The sequence below is a fragment of the Dama dama genome, chromosome 33, assembly GCF_033118175.1.
Source record: "Dama dama isolate Ldn47 chromosome 33, ASM3311817v1, whole genome shotgun sequence".
In the NCBI taxonomy this organism is placed as follows: Eukaryota; Metazoa; Chordata; class Mammalia; order Artiodactyla; family Cervidae; genus Dama; species Dama dama.
The window spans coordinates 49,710,904-49,730,806 of record NC_083713.1 but is presented as its reverse complement, the minus strand read 5'-3'; the positions used below and the strand labels follow the sequence as shown (position 1 = coordinate 49,730,806).

Sequence of the window (19,903 nt, the reverse complement as noted above, 5' to 3'; positions counted from 1 at the left end):
CTTTTTTCTTGGCTTCTTTAAGATTTACTCCTTGTCTTTGATCTTCAGCAATTTGACATGATGTGCCTAGAATATCTTTTTTTTATATTTCCTTCTTGAGTTTTGCTCAGCTTTTTGGATCTGTAGGTTGATTTTTTCACCATACATGGGAAATTTTCAAATATTTTTACTTATTCAAATATTTTTCCTCCCCCATTTTCTCTCTCTTCTCCTTAAGAGATTCAAATAATGTGTATGATAAATTACTTGATATTGTTCCATACGTTCATGGGTCACTGAGACTGGATTTGGTTTTCCTAATATTTTTCTATCTGTCCTTGAGAAATTTTTATTCATTCATCTTCAAGTTCTCTGCTGTTTCTCTAACCTCTCCAATGTGCTGTTAAGGCCAGTCAGTGAATTTTTCATTTTGATACTGTGCTTTTTGTTTCTACAATTTGAATTTGATTTTTTTTAAAACATATACTGTGGTAAAATATATATATTGTATTGAAAGTTGCTCCGTTGTGTCCGACTCTTTGCAACCCCATGGACTATTCAATCTATGGGATTCTCCAGGCCAGAATACTGGAGTAGGTAGCCTTTCCCTTCTCCAAGGGATTTTCCCAACCCAGGGATCCAACCGGGGTCTCTTGCATTATAGGTGGATTCTTTACCAACTGAGCTATCAAGGAAGCCCAAAATATATATAACAAGATGTATTACTTTAACTATTTGTAAGTATATTCAATTGTTCTTTATTGTCTCTATTTTCCTGATAAATCTGTTTGTGAATTTATTATGATGATATTTTCCTTTATATTCCTGATAAATTTTGTAACAGCTTCCTTAAAATATTTGTCTGAGTCTTCTCAGAACCTGCTCTGTTGGAGGCTTTTGCTATGATCTTTGGGTCACATTTTACAGTTAATTTTTGTTTTTTACTCTATACATAATAGATGATACATGTTAGAGATTCTGGGTTCCATTGTCTTCTTCTGAAGCCTTATTTCCTAACAATTAAATCACTGGCTGCTAGTCTTTGTCTAGTAAAGGCTTGGTTTTATGTTAGAGGAGTCTCTTTGGGATTTGCCCTTAATCCAAGAGTGACTCTTTCAGTACAAGGATATAATCTTTACTCCTAAAACGTGGCCCTTGAGGGATTTCTGTGGAAAGCCTGAGTTTTGCACCAAGCTGCTGTAATTTGGTGAGATTCAAACTTCAAACTCTGTCTCACACAGTGGTCAGCAGTAGTAATCCCTGTTTCAACCTTCCATCTGTTACTTTCCACTGGGCTCTTTAGCATATTCCCCATAAACGCACAGTTCAGGGGTCAACTGTGATGGGAGTAGATATGCAAATTGTTAACTCCTCCATGTTTCTTTTCTGAAATCCACCTCCCTGAACATTCAAGTATCAACCATTCTCTCAGCTTTGAATTCTGTTCTCTGATACCTCAACCAGTAAAAGTGTGGCTTTTAGATTAATTCTAGCTTCTTCCCCATCTTTTTCCCTCAAGGGAACTCATATAAATGTAGGTTTTGCCCAGTGATGTTCTTCTCTTTCAAGGGTAAAATTCTTTCTTTTCTGCCTATTTTTGGTCACTCTTCATTGTGTTTTCGAATAATTCTTTTTTGTTTCAGTATTTTTCCACAGTTCATAATTATTATCAGTGGGATAACAAGTCTGAATCAAATATTCCTCATTTACCAGGATTGAAATTCCTGGGGTTTTTTATTCTCATATTTATCTGCTTCATTATTTCTCATTCATGTATATTATTTCAGTTCATGATCAGTTTAGTCACTTAGACCTAAATTTAATTCCCGGCTCTGACGTTTATTATGTCATTACTTCAAATTTCTGATCTTTAGTGTCCTTATTTGTAAAATGGAAATGAGCCTGTGTACCATAAAAGGTTAGTTGCTAATATTAAATGTGAAAATATATGTGAAACATGTGGCACAGGGCCCAGAACCTCACTGGCACTCATAATGCTGCTACTCTTCTTTACATAATGATTCTATAAGATTAGAAGGTTAACTATTACCATATGGGATGCCTTACTTAAGATCGTACTGCTCGGTAAGGGGTAAGATCTGTAGGAGTATAGATTAAGTAAGTCAGTTTTGCAAGATAGTTATATGCCTCCCAGAGGTTCCTGCATCAGTATTATCCATATACTAGGGAGAACCTATCAGATTACGATTCAAATAAAGAATAGAAAAGAAGGATTACTAACAGTAAGGTTGCAAGGTCAACATTCTAGGCAATGTCCATTTCTCTTCTTTGAGCATTTAAGAGCCAGCCAACTGACTGGTGACCAGAAGATACTACTGTAGCATTTTATTTTTCCTCTCAGAGAATAATGAGACTAAAGTAAATTTCCGTTTTTAGAGCCACCAAGCATATTCAGTGAGAATACTTAGGTCCAGTAAAGTCAGTGGTGCTTATATATATGGTCAGTAAATATTAAGTACCACTATGTAATGAAACTGTTCTCTCCTCTGTATTTATTTGTGACTCACAAATGGATAATTTGTACCCTGGACAAACATGGACTTTCAGAAATTGGTTATTGAGTGAATTTCTCCGTGAATAGTTAGCATCAGTATTTCTTCTGTCCTTTTGTATTGTTTGGGATTATATTTAAGCAATGCATAGGATTTTGTGTGTGTGTGTGTGTGTGTGTGTGTGTGTGTGTGTATGTTTTTAAGTATTTTGCTATAGTGTAGCAATTTAATGCTATAGATAAAAGGGGAAACTGGTTGATGTTCCATCAACTCTCTCTCTGGTAAGCATTATTATAGTTACTATTCCTATTTATGCCTGTTCTAATAGAAACCCATCAATCATGTAAACTTAGGGCCAGATTCTGATCTCTAATGCATATTATGAATTGCCACATATTTTTTTCCACAAAAAAAATCTTCAGTTGCATCTGAGATTAAAATCTGTCCTTTCAAACTCATTTTATTTTTATCTTGAGTAAAAAGCAAAATGCAGTGTCAGAAGAAGAAATAAAATAATTCCTGTCAAGATGTGGGTTCTCTTTTTATACATAATTCTTATGAAATCAGGCATTCATATTTCTATAATCATAATAATGACTGAGAGGAAATAGATAAATTATTATTTATTCCTTTTAAAATGGAATCTTTTATCCTTTTGCAGTCATATGCACAAACTCAGATTGTAGGGAAAGGCCTTACTATAAAAAGAACATAACCTAAATTTATAATATATGAAAAGCAAGCATAGCAAAGCCTATTTACATAGAACATGAAATTTATAAGAATATATTTTATATTTGCCTCTGTAAAAACTTAACAATTTTATTAAAACTTACCAATAGATTAAAATACTAAGACTGTCTTATTTGGGGCATTTATTTTTGTTTTTATGTAAAAGATAATTGCAAAGAAGATTTGCAAATAAAATCTTTATTTACATTTTTTCTCAGCTCAAGAAATTTGATTCAAACTGTGTTTATTGAGAACTTTTTATAACATCACACTCTGCTATGCGTTTCTAGGGAATATAAAAAAAGTGAGTATAGTACACCTTGCCTTAAAGAAGTATGTACCTAGTAGGACAAACAAAAGCACACGTGTCACACCTGGATACGAACAGAGTGGAAAAACTTTCAGAGTATAGTTTCCAGCAGTAAGCTGTTAGAGCAGTGTTATTGTACGCTGCTTATTTCAGAATTACTAGTGATCTTTAAGATTGCCCAGCATAGTGCCTGGAGCATAATAGGCATTCAGTGAGTGTTGAAAGAGTAGATGAATATTCTCTCATACTTGAGATTAGATACAGGCTAGGACTATTCTGAGTCTGGATGTGTGTGTTGACTCTTTCTGTGACTAAACCAGTTATTTTAGAATTAGAGTAATTTTATATGGGCTTCCCTGGTTGGCTCAGATGGTAAAGAATCTGCCTGCAAAGTGGGAGACCTGGGTTCAGTTCCTCAGCTACAAAGATCCTCTGGAGGAGGAAATGGCAACCCACTCCAATATTCTAGCCTAGGAAATCCCATGTTCAGAGGGGCCTGGCGAGCTACAGTCCATGGGGTTGCAAAGAGTTGGACACAACTGAGGAACTCAGCACAGAGTAATTTTATATGGATTTTACCATCTTTGTGACCTTGGATGCCTCCGTCTTTAACTCAGTTTTCGTCATGTATCCTATGTGACTGTAGTATCTGTCTCATAAGTTTGTTCTAAAGAGTAAATGAGATGATGCATTTCAGGCCTATTTATAGTGGCTATAATAGTTTAGGTTACAAAAAAATGTACAATTTTACAATTACTGTGAGTATTCTCATTATTTTTACAAATAAGAGAAAGTACCTATTATGAAACAGAAGTAGTTAGACTATAACATTGACATTGCATATAAGTAGCAGAATTTTAACTCCAAATGGAGTAATACTTCATTTTATCTATAATATTTGATTTTTTTAAATAAGGAAAAATATTATGAGTTATCAATAAATTTACTATTTGATTTTGTGCTTGGTAATTTTGTCTTTGAAGAGTGAAAATTCAGTCACTTAGGAATGGTTCTTTACTCTTTCACACACTCCACAATTATTAATGGAGCCTCTGCTGTTTACCCGGCATTAGGTGTGCACTGATGACAGAGTGAACATGACTAACATGCCTTCAGGAAACTCTAGTTCATTGTTCACAGACCTAGACTTGGAAGCCCAGCCCTTCATAGATGGCTCACAGGTGATGAGCAGTGTCCTAGGCATAGATGTCACATGAATGACGGTTTCTCTTTTTGAATCCACAGTTATAACAAGACCAGACACCAATAGTCTTGGGAAGTTATGTTTTAGCCCACATTCCTGAAAGTTATATGTAATTGTTCTCCTCAGTCATTTTAAAGTAAAGATCCATTTTTGAGTCTGCTTTAAGAAATTATGAGGGCTTAGGTACAAATAAAGTGCGGTCAGGAAGTACATGATCACAATTGAATCTTAACTGTACTGTTACAGTTCTGTTAATTATCTAGGCTACATTAAGTAAAAATAATTAAGTTTCTCTATCTTTTGTATATTAGAAAAGTTTAGACCTTGGACTGGTACCGAGGTTCATAGCTATTGTCTGTTTAAAACTTTTCTTCCTGCTTCTCCACCATTAATCACCTTATTGCTAACTATGTGAAAGAAATTTGTTGATGAAAACAGTATACTAAACCTCAGAGAAGCCTATATGTCCTTTCCTTCTCTTCTTTTCTATTTATTGTTTGAATGAAACAGAACTATTTTTGAGAGAAACTGAACAAACTAAGCATTTTCAGTTTTGTTTTGAGTTTAATTTCTTACCAATAGGAAGATTTGAGCAAATAGGCTTGCCCCTTTTTGCCCAGCTATACAGTGCAGATGATAAACCTCTACTGAATTGTATTGTGATTCATGTCTCAAAATAAGAATGAGGCTTTAGAAAGTATGAACTTTGATATAGCTAGCTATTGTTTTTATTGGCAAGAAAGAATGAATTATTACAGCCACAACTATTAATTAAGCATTTTCTAAGTGCCATATGCTTCATATAGATTGTTGGTGCTGGTAGTTCTCACTGTAACTCTGCATGATATGAATAATTATTGCCTAATTATATATAAAAGAATATGGTCTTCAAAAACATTAGCTGACTTTTCCACAGGTATTTGAAATAGTCAATTGCACAGCTAGAATTCAGACTCATGTTTGTGTCAGTCTGAATCCAGTGCTTGTTGCACCGTATTGCCTCTCTCTAAAGCATATGCAGCCTTCAAGTCCCTGTTATGTCCTTACTCTTTTCTCCTCTTTTTAAAAAATTTACTCATTATAGGTACATGTTAAATCAAATAATATTGAGTGTCCCCTCCATAGGAATACACTTGAAGATAACTGCTTTTAGTTCTCAGTTGCTTTAGATTTTTTCAAGTATTTAGCCACCTAATTGTAAATCGTGTGTGCTTTATCACTGCTATGTGTGTGTTTACCAATGGTAGATGTTATTTATTGATAGAAATTTTATTTTATCATTGATGATGATTTAGCTCACTGTGCCCCTGTCTTGCAATATAGTTTTATAAATTAACATTTACCTTATTGATGTTATATGAATATTATTCACTGCAAAACCAAGTAATACATTGTAATTACATTTACTGTCTTTTATAGCACTTTTTATTGCCTCGAGTTTTTCTCTCATTCTCTGGTAAGAGCTTTCTATAATTAGAAAGAAATTTTCTTTTCACCTATTCCTTTTCGTAGCTCTATCACTATTCTTTGGAACTGAGATTGATATAAATGTTCATTTTTATCCACTTAGTTTCTTTATTAAACTTGTAGCATGTTTTCTTGCAGACTCTGCAGCCGATCCCTGCCAGAAATTCATTTTAATTCTTAAAGAGCCAATGCTCTTGCTTGCAAAATTTTGCCAAAATCCACATTTAAAACGTCTTTTGATAGACAAATTTAAACAAAGATCTTTGCTCTTTTCCTCACAGTAAATAGCTTCTATGGTAGGAGCAGTATTTTATTTTCATCAGTAAGTATTTTAAGTAAATTAACAATGGCTTTCAGCACAGCTTAGAAATATGTATAATGATACCTTCTTGGTTAGTGGACCTCCAAAATATTGAAATGGTAGACGGCATTAGCTGTTCATTTGATCCCTGAAAAAAGCTATCCTTTTGCAGCGTATAGAAACAGCTAGAGAAGATGGTGGCTCAAAGCCAGTGAGAATCCTTATTCCCTTTAAGGAATATTGTTGTTCAGTGCCTAGGTCATGTCCGACTCTTGCAACCGAATGGACTATAGCCTGCCAGGCACCTCTGTCCATGGGATTTACCAGGCAGTAATACTAGAGTAGGTTGCCATTTCCTCCTCCAGGGGATCTTCCCACCCAGGGATCAAACCTATGTCGCCTACATTATGGGCAGATTATTTACCACTGATCCACCAGGGAAGCCCTTAAGGAATATAACAATTACTTTAAATCTACTTCAGTTCAGTTCAGTCGCTCAGTCATGTCCGAGTCTTTGCGCCCCAATGGACTATAGCAGGCAAGGCCTCCCTGTCCATCACCAACACCCAGAGCCTACTCAAATCATGTATATTGTGTTGCTGATGCAATCCAACCATCTCATCCTCTGTCGTCCCCTTCTCCTGGCACCTTCAATCTTTCGCAGCATCAGGGTCTCTTCAAATGAGCCAGCTCTTCACATCAGGTGGCCAAAATTATTGGAGTTTCAGCTTCAGCATCAGTCCTTCCAATGAATATTCAAGAGTGATTTCCTTTGTCATGGACTGGCTGGATTTCCTTGCTGTCCAAGGGATTCTCAAGAGTCTTCTCCAACACCATAGTTCAAAAGCATCAATTCTTTGGCGATCAGCTTTCTTTATGGTCCAACTCTCACATCCATACATGACTACTGGAAAAACCATAGCTTTGACTAGATGGACCTTTGTTGGCAAAGTAATGTCTCTGCTTTTTAATATGTTGTCTAGCGTAGTCATAGCTTTTCTTCCAAGGAGCAAGCATCTTTTAATTTCATGGCTGCAGTCTTTATCTGCAGTGATTTTGGAACCCAAAAAAATAAAGTCAGCCACTGTTTCCATTGTTTTCCCATCAATTTGCCTTGAAGTGATGGGACCAATGCCATGATCTTAGTTTTCTGAATGTTGAGTTTTAAGCCAACTTATTCACTCTCCTCTGTCACTTTCATCAAGAGGTTCTTTAGTTCTTCTTTGCTTTTTGCCATGAGGGTGGTGTTGTCCACATATCTGAGGTTGTTGATATTTCTCCCAGCAGTCTTTATTGCAGCTTGTGCTTCATCCAGCCCAGCATTTTTCATGATGTACACTGCTTATAAGTTAAATAAGCAGGTGATAATATAGAGCCTTGACATACTCCTTTCCCAATTTGGAACCAGTCTGTTGTACTGGTGTCCAGTTCTAATTGTTGCTTCTTGACCTGCATACAGATTTCTCAGGATGCAGGTCAGGTGGTCTGATATCCCCATCTCTTTCAGAATTTTCATGCAAATCAAAACCACAATGAGGTACCATTACACGCCAGTCAGGATGGCTGCTATCCAAAAGTCTACAAGCAATAAATGCTGGAGAGGGTGTGGAGAAAAGGGAACCCTCTTACACTGTTGGTGGGAATGCAAACTAGTACAGCCGCTATGGAAAACAGTGTGGAGATTTCTTAAAAAACTGGAAATAGAACTGCCATATGACCCAGCAATCCCACTTCTGGGCATACACACTGAGGAAACCAGATCTGAAAGAGACACGTGCACCCCGATGTTCATCACAGCACTGTTTATAATAGCCAGGACATGGAAGCAACCTAGATGCCCATCAGCAGATGAATGGATAAGGAAGCTGTGGTACATATACACCATGGAATATTACTCAGCCATTAAAAAGAATTCATTTGAACCAGAATTTTCCACAGTTTGTTTTCATCCACACATCGAAGGCTTTGGCATAGTCAATAAAGCAGAAGTAGATGTTTTTCTTGAACTCTTACTTTTTCCAGCCGATGTTGGCAATTTGATCTCTGGTTCCTCTGCCTTTTCTAAATCCAGCTTGAACATCTGAAAGTTCATGGGTCACGTACTGTTGAAGCATGGCTTGGAAATTTTTGAGCATTACTTTGCTAAGTGTGTCGGATGAGTGCAACTGTGCAGTAGTTTGAACATTCTTAGGCATTGCCTTTCTTTGGGATTGGAATGAAAACTGACCTTTTCCAGTCCTGTGGCCACTGCTGAGTTTCCAAGACTTGCTGGCATATTGAGTATGGCACTTTCACAGCATCATCTTTCAGGATCTGAAATAGCTGAACTGACATTCCGTCACTTCCACTAGCTTTGTTCATAGTGATGCTTTCTAAGGCACACTTGACTTCACGTTCCAGGATGTCTGGCTTTAGGTGAGTAATCACACCGTTGTGGTTATCTGAGTCATGAAGATCTTTTATGTATAGTTCTTCTGTGTATTCTGGCCACCTCTTCTTAGTATCTTCTGCTTCTGTTAGGTCAGTACCATTTCTGTCCTTTATTGTGCCCATCTTTGCATGAAATGTTCCCTTGGTATCTCTAATTTTCTTGAAGAGATCTCTAGTCTTTCCCATTCTGTTGTTTTCCTCTATTTCTTTGCATTGATCACTGAGGAAGGCTCTCTTATCTCTCTTTGCTATTCTTTGGAACTCTGCATTCAAATACATATATCTTTCCTTTTCTCCTTTGCCTTTTGCATATTTTCTTTTCTCAGTTATTTGTAAGGCCTCCTTGGACAACTGTTTTGCCTTTTTGCATTTCTTTTTTGGGGGATGGTCTTGATCACTGCCTCCTGTACAATGTCACGAACCTCCATCCATAGTTCTTCAGACAGTCTATCAAATCTAATCACTTGAATCTATTTGTCATGTCTACTGTGTAATTGTAAGGGATTTTATTTCAGTCATACCTGAATGGTCTAGTGGTTTTTCTTGCTTTCTTCGATTTTTGGCAATAAAGAGCTCATGATCTGAGCCACAGTCAGCTCCCGGCCTTGTTTTTGCTGACTGTATAGAGCTTCCCATCTTTGGCTTCAAAGAATATAATCAATCTGATTTTGGTATTGACCATCTGGTGATGTCCATGTGTAGAGTCTTCTCTTGTGTTGGTGGAAGAGGGTGTTTGCTATGACCAGTGCGTTCTTTTGGGAAAACTCTGTTAGCCTTTGACCTGCTTCGTTTTGTACTTCAAGGCCAAATTTGCCTGTTACTCCAGGTATCTCTTGACTTCCTACTTTTGCATTCTAGTCCCCTGTCATGAAAAGGTCATCTTTTTTTGGTGTTAGCTCTAGAACATCTTGTAGGTCTTCATAGAACCGTTCAGCTTCTTCAGCACTACTGGTTGGGCCATAGACTTGGATTACTGTGATATTGAATAGATTGCATAGGAAACGAACAGAGATCTTTCTGTCATTTTTGAGAAATAATCCAAGTACTGTATTTTGGACTGTTTTTTGACTATGATGGCTACTCCATTTCTTCTAAGGGATTTGTGCCCACAGAAGTAGAAATAATGGTCATCTGAGTTAAATTCACCCATTCCAGTTCATTTTAGTTCACCGATTCCTAAAATGTCAGTGTTCCCTCTTGCCATATCCTGTTTGACCACTTCCAATTTATCTTGATTCACGGACCTAACATTACAGGTTCCTGTGCATCATTGCTCTTTACTGCATCGGACTTTACTTCCATCACCAGTCACATCCATAACTGGGTAGTGTTTTTGCTTTGACTCTGTCTCTTCATTCTTTGTGGCGTTATTTCTCCCCTGATCTCCAGTAGTATGTTGGGCATCTACCGACCTGGGAAGTTCATCTTTCAGTGTCCTCTTTTTGCCTTTTCATACTGTTCATGGGGTTCTCAAGGCAATAATACTGAAGTGGTTTGCCATTCCCTTCTCCAGTGGACCATGTTTTGTCAGAACTCTCCACCATGACCCATCTGTCTTGGGTGCCCCTACATGGCATAGCTCAGTCTCATTGAGTTAGACAAGGCTGTGTTCCATGTGATCAGATTGGTCAGTTTCTTTGATTGTGGTTTCATTCTGTCTGCCCTCTGATGGAGAAGGATAAGAAGCTTATGGAAGCTTCCTGATGGGAGAGACTGACTGAGGGGGAAACTGGGTCTTGTTTTGATGGTTGGGGCCATGCTCAGTAAATCTTTAATCCAATTTTCTGTTGATGGGCGGGGCTGTGTTCCCTCCCTTATTTGACCTGAGACCAAACTATGGTGGAGGTAATGAAGATAATGGCGACCTCTTTCAAAAGGTCCTATGTACGCAACTGCTGCATACAGTGCCCCCAACACTGCAGTAGGCCACCGCCAACCCATGCCTCTGTCGGAGACTTATGGACACTCACAGGCAAGCCTGAGTCAGTCTCTTGTGGGGTCACTGCTCCTTTCTCCTAGATCCTGGTATGCACAAGGTTTTTTTTGTACCCTCCAAGAGTCTGTTTCCCAGTCCTGTGTAAGTTCTGGCGGCTCTGTGGTGGGGTTAATGCCGACCTCCTGCAAGAGGGCTTATGCCATACCCAGATCTACTGCCACCAAAGCCCCTGTCCTTGCAGCAGTCCACTGCTAACCCGTACCTCTGCAGGAAACACTCAAATACAGTTCTGTCTCGGTCTCTGTGGGGTGTCTGGGTCCTGGTGCACACAAGGTTTGTTTGAGCCCTCTGAGCGTCTCTGGCAGTATTTGATTGTGAACACGATTTTGCCCCTGCTACCATCTTGCTGGGGCTTCTCCTTTGCCCCTGGACGTGGGGTATCTCCTCAAAGTAGTTCCAGTGCCACGCAGCCACCACTCCAGCCCCATGCAGCTGCCACAATTAGTCACAAATAACAGAGGTCTATCTTTCTCTCTTTAGTCGCTAAGTTGTGTCCAACTCTTGTGAACCCATGGATTGTAGCCTGCCAGACTTCTCTGTCCATGCGATTCTCCAGGCAAGAATAATAGAGTGGGTTGCCATTTCTTCTTCAGGGTATCTATCGACCCAGGAATCGAACCTGGGTCTCCTGCATTGCAGGCAGATTCTTTACCAACTGAGCTATGAGGGAAGCCCTTTAAATCTACTTAGCGTCTTTGAAATAAGTTATATAGTATATTGGGCATACTGAGAATATTTTAAAGTCCCACTATACCTAATGACATAAAATCCAAATCCACTGGTGTTAGTAACCCCTGATGATGGAATTTACAAAAAAGAAATGAGTATGTCAGACCTTAGAAATATGTCATGTTGAGTCTATTTAAATTACATATTAATAAATAATGTAAGTGAAATCGTGAAGCTCTGCAATCAAACATTGCATATTCAGTAAAGTGTGTTAAAATATACTTTCAGTATATCTTTCAGAAAGTAGGATTCTAAACTAAACAAAAGAGAAATAAATTCAAGATTTGCAAAACAGTGTTTCCTTTTGAAAAGGTTTTTGATGAAGAGCTATAGTTAACATGTTAAATTCTACCCGATACAGTGTTTATTTTTTAAAACAATGTTGAAGACATTAGGGGAATATGAGTTAAGTATAATACTATTTTGTAAAAATAAATATATATATATCAGATGAGAACAAATTATTAAATGTCTTTTCAGTAGAGTTATTTGGAGTTGGGGTGTAGAGATGTAACTTTTTACTTTTTATTCTCCATATCATTTGAGGTTTTTTACAAGGTGAGTAACTGAGTTTTTTAACCTAGAAAAAAAAAATGAGATATTTTAAAGAAATCAGTAAAAGATAGATAAACCTGAAGGAAAAAAAGAATATTTAACCTTTACATCTTGTTAGTATGGCAAACTGCATATCCTAACATCTCAGCATAAATGAGTAAAAAGGATGTGATGGTTTAAAAATAGTGTTTGCATGCAACTATGAACTAGAAATATGATGTGGAAGTTGTTGATGGTTGTTCAGCCTAAGAGGTTAAAGCAAACAAACAACAACAACAACAAAAACTTAGCTAGAAATGCAGCTCAGTCATGTATGCCTTAGAGTATTTATTGAACCTGGTAAACCCTGGGATTGAGTTTTCACATACGTGTTCCTTACTGAAAGAGGAACAGAAGACAGTCAAAATCCTTATGTTTAAGCATGAGGTCCCCTCAGCATAGACTTCCAAATCGCCATACCTTCGTTGTAGGAGTACATAGTAAAATCAGCCTGTCACCTCCCACAGCACTGCAAGTAAAAATGATTAGTTCAAACCTTAGCACTGAATACAGTGAAAGGAATATCTCCCTAATCACTTTTAACCATGAGGTGATCTTGTGGATTTGCTACTGAAATTCACACTACTTAGGTGTTACAAATGATAAAATTAAAGCAAGAATTTACAGTGGTCTTAAGTTTAAAATCCCTCAAGTACCTGGCAGAAGCAAACATAAATCCCCTCTGAAGGACTCTACATTCAATACAGGACTCAATAAATTCCCACAGGTAATTTTTTTTAAATGAGTTTACAATCAAAAATTTAAAAGTAAGGTGTCATAAATGAGTATCAAAAACCATATTCAAGAGAGTAAGATTTGCAAAAATCTCAGAAATTAAAATTATGAAACAAAATGAAACAAATCTGTTTTAATAAAGAAATAAAAGGTAATGAAAGAAGAATAATGAAGTGGGGAGACTTTACCTACCAGATGTGAAGATTTGGTATAAAGTTTCAGTAATTAAATACAGCAATATACTGGCACAAATGATAAATAGATTGCCCAGTGAAACAACATAGCCCAGGAATATCTATGTGGGTGATAACTTCGAATATAACAGAGCTAGTATTATGATAAGGATTGACTATTCAATAAATGATTTGGGCTCATTATTCACTAAGGGAAAACATGACAGAAATACTTCCTATATTTTTAATTGGATTTTTCTTTCAAATGATCTTTTATTTCTAAGCCTCTTACTGGTCTATCCACCTGCCCACTTATCTAACGGGGCAAAATCTACTACTTTGTATTCCTCATTTATTGTTTTGGGGGGGAAAATTAAGGAGAAAATTTAAATAGTTACACTGGAAAGTTTCCTCTGTGCTGACTCACTCCTGTATGTGTCAACTTCCACCCAATCCTTTAGTCTCTTCTCTGTTTCTGACTTTTGACACAGTCATTACATTACATTCATCATTCTTCTATAATATCAAGTAGATACTATATTATCTACTTGAGAGTTCCTGCTGATAGTTTTCCCCAGACATGATTCATATAAACATATATCTTTTTGTTGTTGTTGATATATCTTTTTAAATTGTGCCCTGTTTTAACTGTGAATCTTTTTGGATAGTATTCTTCGTTACCTTACTCTTTTTCTCCCCTGTGCTGTTACCATTTAAATCAGTGGTTCTCAAGCAAGGGTAGTTTTTTCTCCTGAATGAACATTTGGCAATGTCTAGTGAACATTTGGGGTGGTTATGGGTGCAATATGATATGAGGCCAGGAATGCTTCTATACATCAGACAATGCACTGGACAACCTCCCATGACAAAGGATTATCTCCCCCAAAATGTAAATAGTTGAGAAACCTTGCCCTATATAACTGCCTATCTAGATAATTTTTTACCATTCTTATCTTCTTTCTATTTTTGGCTCTTCTGGATGTACGTGCCCTTCTAAGCCATCTTCCTAATGTGATACATACTATGTTCTGAATTCTGTTACTACAACTAATGCCTAGCCATGAGATTGCCTTTATCTTCACTGGGTGCCACATAATAATACAGAAAATGGAGAGTGGAATGACAGAAATAGGTTTTCCTATTTCCTGCTTTCCTGTATCAGAGGTTTTCACCCTGTAGATTATGATCTTTAGGCAAATTAATGAAACACACATAGTGATCCTGCCTTATTTTTCATTCCCAGACTATATGGAAAAAAAAATTTACTGGGTGGCTAGTTATGTGTGCCAGTCATTATACAAAGTTAGTGTTTGCAGCAATTTAGCTCATTGGCTCTCAAAATAACTCCAAGAGAAAGATTATTATTATTAATTTTTAGAGGAAAACTGGGACTTAGAAACTGAATAAACATAAATGCCTTGCCCATTTTCACACAGAAATCAGGATTTGATCCCAAGATTTCTAATTCAAGTTTAGTGTTCTTTCTACTATCCCACTTGACCACTTTAGACTTTATTACTTGCAACATGTCTGTTTTATGTAGTTCTTTCTTAAGATTTGATTCTGTTTTCCAGAAAATAAACTATTTGAAAAACAGTGTGGCTTAAAAAAAAACTAATAAGTCCTCTTTTCTTGCTTTCTTTCATTTCTTAAAGGACTGTTTTAGAGCAGTTGTACATTCACAACAAAATTAAGAGGAAGTTACAGAGATTTCTCATATAACCCCTGACCCCACATATGCATAACCTATGCCATTATCAGCATCACTAACCAGAATGGTAACATTTTTTACCAAGCCTGAACCTACAGTGACAGAGCATAGTCACCTAAATTAGTCTTTACTCTTGGTACATTCTATAGGTTTGACCAAAGTATAATGATGTATATCCATCATTATAGTATCTTACTGAGTATTTTCACTGCCCTAAAAATCCTTTCGCTGTGTTCTGTATATTCATCCCTATACACACCTCATCCCTGGCAACCACTGATCTTTTTACTATCTCCATAGTTTTGCGTTTTCCAGATATCATGCAGTTAGAATCATACACTATGTAGCCTTTTCAGATTGGCAGTTTTTACTTAGCATGCATCTAAGATTCCTCTGTGTCTTTTTATGGCCTAACACGTCATTTCTTTTTATCACTGAATAATACTGTTATCCGTTGTCTGGATATACAATACTTGATCCATTCATCACTAAGGGACATCTTGGTTGCCCCCAAGTTTTGACAATTAAAAACTGTTGTAAAATCTATGTGCAGATTTTTCCGTGAATCTTAAGTTTTCTACTCGTTCAGGTAAAAACCAAGGATCCACAGGGTTACATGATAAGAATATGTTTAGTTTTGTAAGAAACCACCAAACTGTCTTCCAAAGTGGCTGTACCATTTTCCATCCCCATTGGCAATGTATGAGAGTGACCTTTGCTCTACACCTCCCCAACGTTTGATGTCAGTATTCACATTTTGGCCATTCTAAGAGTGTGGTGGTATCTCGTTTCAATCTGCATTTCCCCTTTTCTTCATTTTTCACCCTGCCATAATTCAGAGTGCCAGTGCTATGGGTACAAAAATGCTTAACAAATATTATTTAAAAAGGAAAAACAAAACCAGGTTGGTTTTTGTTTTATGCTGCCAATGAGCATAAAGAGGAAAGGTAGGAATGCTGGACTTCCTCAAAACAATAAAATAAGAAACCTGCCAGAGCAGTTATTTCAAAACAGAAAAGGCTAGGTTTGCATTAAAAATTAGGACTTTGTTCATATTTCCTTTTGACTCAAGAAATACTGTGTTGTGGAAGCCCTTACGGCTTGATGTATTTTAATCATTTATTTTAGTGATTTGTATCATCTTGTTGCAGTGAGATTAAGTGTCATGGTGAGTAAAGAAAGGCAAGACCTCCCATGCATTGTGAACTGCCTTATGACTCACCATTCTTATCATCAAAATAAAAAATAATTGGTCTTCATTCTCGTAATATTTTTGGTCTGTATGACCATTTTGATGAAATGAGAAAAGTCCTTTGAAAATATTCAGTAACTATTCATAATACAAAAAAAAGTTTTCAATAGCTTACTATACTAATAAGCAATTGTCTATATTAATTGATTTAAAGCATACATTTTACATTTTTATTCAGTTTAAAGTGTCTGTTAGTCCTGGTTTTTTCTAAGAGTTGTGGTCATTTTTCAGAAGAATTATTCCTAATTTTAACAGAAATTAAACTTCTATTTTAATTTTAGTTCTGCATGTGTAACTTAAAACTGAGTAAATGTAAAAGCATATCAAAGATAATATTTTTAATGTATATTTATTCAATAGTTAATGTAAATATTGATTTCTTCTAACATTTTACTTACCTGTGTCAAGAGTACAAGTCATTTTGAGAGGGGGAATAAGTTGTCATAACCTTTGCAACTCCTGCCTTGCTTTCATAAGTAGGAAATCAAGGATGAAGTATTAAGTATATTAGAGACATGAATATAGAGGTTATATGAATGATCTTACTAAAAATTGTTCTCAACTAAGTGTGCTCATTTTTGTTACCCCTCACCCATGCAAGAAAGAGTTTGGATAGATCTGGAGGTGTATCCAAAGAGTTTGGATAGATCTGTTGGCTGTCACAATGGTTGGAGGGAGCTACTGCCTTAGGTGAGCACTACTGGAAGGGCCCAGTGGTGTTAAGTTTCTTGCAGAGCATTGAACAGTCCTAGCTAACAAAGATCTTTCTTATCCAGCATATCAGAGATGTCCCCATTATGAAACACTGAAAGATATTGATTCCTATTTCTACTTATGAACAAGTGTAAGATACTAAGTACCTTTATGAGAGGTCTCTGAGAGTTCAGGGATTTCCGAGGCTAAATCTTTAAACTGAACAAACCTCCTCCACGCGTGAGGATGTTTATTGCATGTATCAAATTTACCCATGTCACATGGCAGTAGGTGTTTGAACAGTGTTTCCTGAACGCTTTTTTCTCCAGTGTTGGCCCTTAAGAAAAAAGTACAGAAATGGAAATAGGGACTTAATCTCTTTATTATGAGGAGATTATTAACACAGAGATACTGAAATTCAACAGTGACAATTGGTTTAAATCCAGGTAAAAGGGCTTACTAGATATCCTGGTATTTTATCTGGTAAAGATCAAGATTCAAAGCTAGAGAACTCTACTTGGAGATTGTCATGCTACCATCCACACTATAGACTGAGAAAATTGATAAAGGGAATTGACACATATTGACCAACTACTATTTGCTAGACATTAGAAAAGGTACTATGGACATATTCATTCATCTGTAAAAAATTTTGCTATGACATACGGTAGGAAAACTACTGGAGAATATGTAGCTCCTTCAACCCAAGAACATCCAGTGTGCACAAAAGCAGTCAGTTGTAGCTGCATATGATAAATACTGTTATGTGGAATACATATTGGTGCAGTGGGGGCATACACATTTATTCCTGACGTGAATAACTGGGAGGTCTGGAAATGCTTTAACAGAGAATGTGACATGAGTCTATTTATATCATCTGATGTTCAGAAAACTATGTTGTACATATTTATAGATGAAACTGAAGTACGGAAAGGCTGCCTAATCTATATAGCTCAGCTGGTAATTAATCTGCCTGCAATGCAGGAGACCCCTGTTCAATTCCTGGGTTTAGAAGATCCCCTGGAGAAGGGATAGGCTACCCACTCCAGTATTCTTGGGCTTCCCTGGTGGCTCAGATGGTAAAGAATCCACCTGCAATGAGGATGTAAGATTGCCAAGGAGTTTTAAAGACACAGTTGAGGTTTTAGATAAAAATATATCTTGGCCCAAATCTTTACGATTATGGTATACGTTGTGTGTGTGAGAGAGAGAGAGAGAGAGACAGAGAGATGGTTGGCAGGAGTGGGGATGGGTGGGAGGGGGATGGGGGTTGGGAGAGGAAAACAGAAAGGAGAAATCTGGAAAGGCAGGTAGGATAAAAGGTTATAAATACTTAAAAGTTAATAAATCTTTTCCTGCTTGCTTGCTCAGCTTCATGGCCAATTCTTTGTGCTGTTTTATAAATTGGGAAAGGAGGAGAATTGAAAGAAGCTGAGAGATCTTGATTGATTAACATTAGGAAGTTAGAGGGAGAAAAGAATCAATCCAGAAGAGTGAAGAAGATGATGTATTGGAGAAAAATGTCATATTGGGGGGAACTTGGAGAGAGAGTTTGAGGAAGATTGGAAGTATAAGATGAGATTCTGGGGCATGCACCCTGCTCTGGGCAAAAGAGAATTTTAAGATGTTTTATTATGCATTAGCAATTAAATCCTACATACTGCTTCTTCATGAGAGTTCAGTAAACATTTAAAATCTCTTTTCATTGAAGTGCTTTTGGGATATAGGCTCATGTTTTCTTTGTTTGTTTTTATGGTATTATGAGTATTATGAGTCTGCCCAAAAGGCAGCTTGGCTTTATATTGTTGTTTAGTTGCTCAGTTGTGTCCAACTCTTTATGACCCCATGGACTGTAACCCACCAGGCTCCTCTGTCCATTGGATTTCCCAGGCAAGAATACTGGAGTGGGTTGCCATTTCCTCCTCCAGGGAATATCCCTGACCCAGGGATCAAACCCACATCTCCTGCTTGGCAGGCAAATTCTTTACCGCTGAGCCATCTGGCTTTATATAAGTTACTTCTAATTTCTCTACCAGAACTCCAGCAATTTTAGTTTCTATTAAATATTTTGTATGACAAATACATACTTGTTCCACTGTATAGATGTATCATAATTCAGAAATCACATATCATTGAACACTTAGGTTGTTACAGTCTTTCATCGTAGATAGAGCTTGTAAATGTTTTTCATGTTATCAGATTACTTTAGAAAAATAACTGCTAGAAATATACTTGCTTGTTAAAAGGTATCACATTTAAAGATCCTTGGTTGTTATCTTCAAGTTACTCTTCAGAAAATTTTATGAATATATGCATATAAATGTGTGCTCATTTTTTCCCCAGAGTTCTAATGTGAACATTTGAAGCTTTTTGTCTTTGTTATTCTGATTGATGAAGAGTAGGATTTTTTTTTAATTAAACATATTTTTTGAGCCCTTGCTCTATAGATTGGACACAGGCCTAACTTCTGGGAATAGACAAGTTCCTTACTCTTGTGGAGCTTACATTGTATAGTGTGCATGAGGTTGTAGCCTTAGGGTAAGAAAAACGGGTTAGGAAAGAGAAGAAAAAAATACTTAAATGCATTCGCAAAGAAGGGAGGATTAGAGGATAATCCAGATGGTGGCTTTGAACTAAGGTAGAGGAGGACAGGTTTTCACGAAAAGTGAGAAAGCTTTTCTTTTTTTGTTTTAATATCAGAATAAGGCAAAGATAATACAAACCTGAAAAGTTATAGACCAGTTTCACAGGAACAGTATGATGCAAAACTCTTAAATAAAATATTGGCAAATTGAAGTAACGTTTGTGTGTGAGTGTTAGTATCTCCAGACCATATAGGTTTTATGAAAAGAATTCAAGAATAGTTCAGTTCTTTAAAAAGACAAAAACTATCAAGGTAATCTACTACATTGAACAAATTAAAGTAGAAAATTATATGATCAACAGAATAAATGTGAAAAGAACATTCAATTAGATCCAGCAGTAATTATAAGAAAAATTTAAATGAGTAAAGCAAAAACCAGCAAGGATGCCATTTGAAAGTCTGAATAAAATAAAATGTTGCCTATTATTCCAGCTTTTCAA

At 36.6% G+C, this 19,903-nt stretch overlaps 1 protein-coding gene across 2 annotated transcripts in view; it reads left to right on the top strand.

Annotated features, from left to right (window-relative positions):
* Window positions 1-224: 224 nt before the first annotated feature.
* Window positions 225-19,903, top strand: part of MBD5 (methyl-CpG binding domain protein 5) — a 230,624-nt gene continuing 210,945 nt past the window's right edge. Inside the window, exon 1 of one of the 2 annotated variants that reach the window (XM_061135123.1) lies at window positions 225-716. The gene's annotated coding sequence lies outside the window, so the exon portion shown is untranslated. The remainder of the gene's footprint in view (window positions 717-19,903) is intronic. The other variant, XM_061135125.1, reaches the window with a different exon arrangement.